The sequence below is a fragment of the Penaeus monodon genome, chromosome 23 (genome assembly GCF_015228065.2).
Source record: "Penaeus monodon isolate SGIC_2016 chromosome 23, NSTDA_Pmon_1, whole genome shotgun sequence".
NCBI classification, from domain to species: domain Eukaryota; kingdom Metazoa; phylum Arthropoda; class Malacostraca; order Decapoda; family Penaeidae; genus Penaeus; species Penaeus monodon.
Genome location: NC_051408.1, coordinates 33,772,398 through 33,772,715, shown reverse-complemented (window position 1 = coordinate 33,772,715; position 318 = coordinate 33,772,398). Strand labels below are relative to the sequence as shown.

The 318-nt window shown below is 41.5% G+C and overlaps 1 protein-coding gene across 1 annotated transcript in view; it reads right to left on the bottom strand.

Moving 5' to 3' along the window:
• The window catches only part of LOC119587939, a 32,317-nt gene that overhangs the window by 8,298 nt on the left and 23,701 nt on the right, over positions 1 to 318 (bottom strand).

The window sequence follows — 318 nt, the reverse complement described above, 5'->3', positions numbered from 1 at the left end:
TACTCACCCCCCCCCCACACACACACACGCAGTTGGAAAGGTTAAAAAGGTCGCTCATGATTTTTTGTTCCCGTTTATGAAGAGAAAAGTGGATTCTGGCTTGGATTAGAGATCGAAATTCGATGATTCTTAAACGGTCACTACATATGGAAATTAAGTGCCGGTTTGATAATGTCGGGTTCAACTACCCAGACTTCTTTGGAGGAAGGAGTAAATTACAGAAAGGAAAAAAAAAACTCGTAACGAACTTTTGCAGATTGCACTCTCCCACCATAAAAGGGTGGGAGAATGAAATCCAAAACGCGAAACGTTAATGAC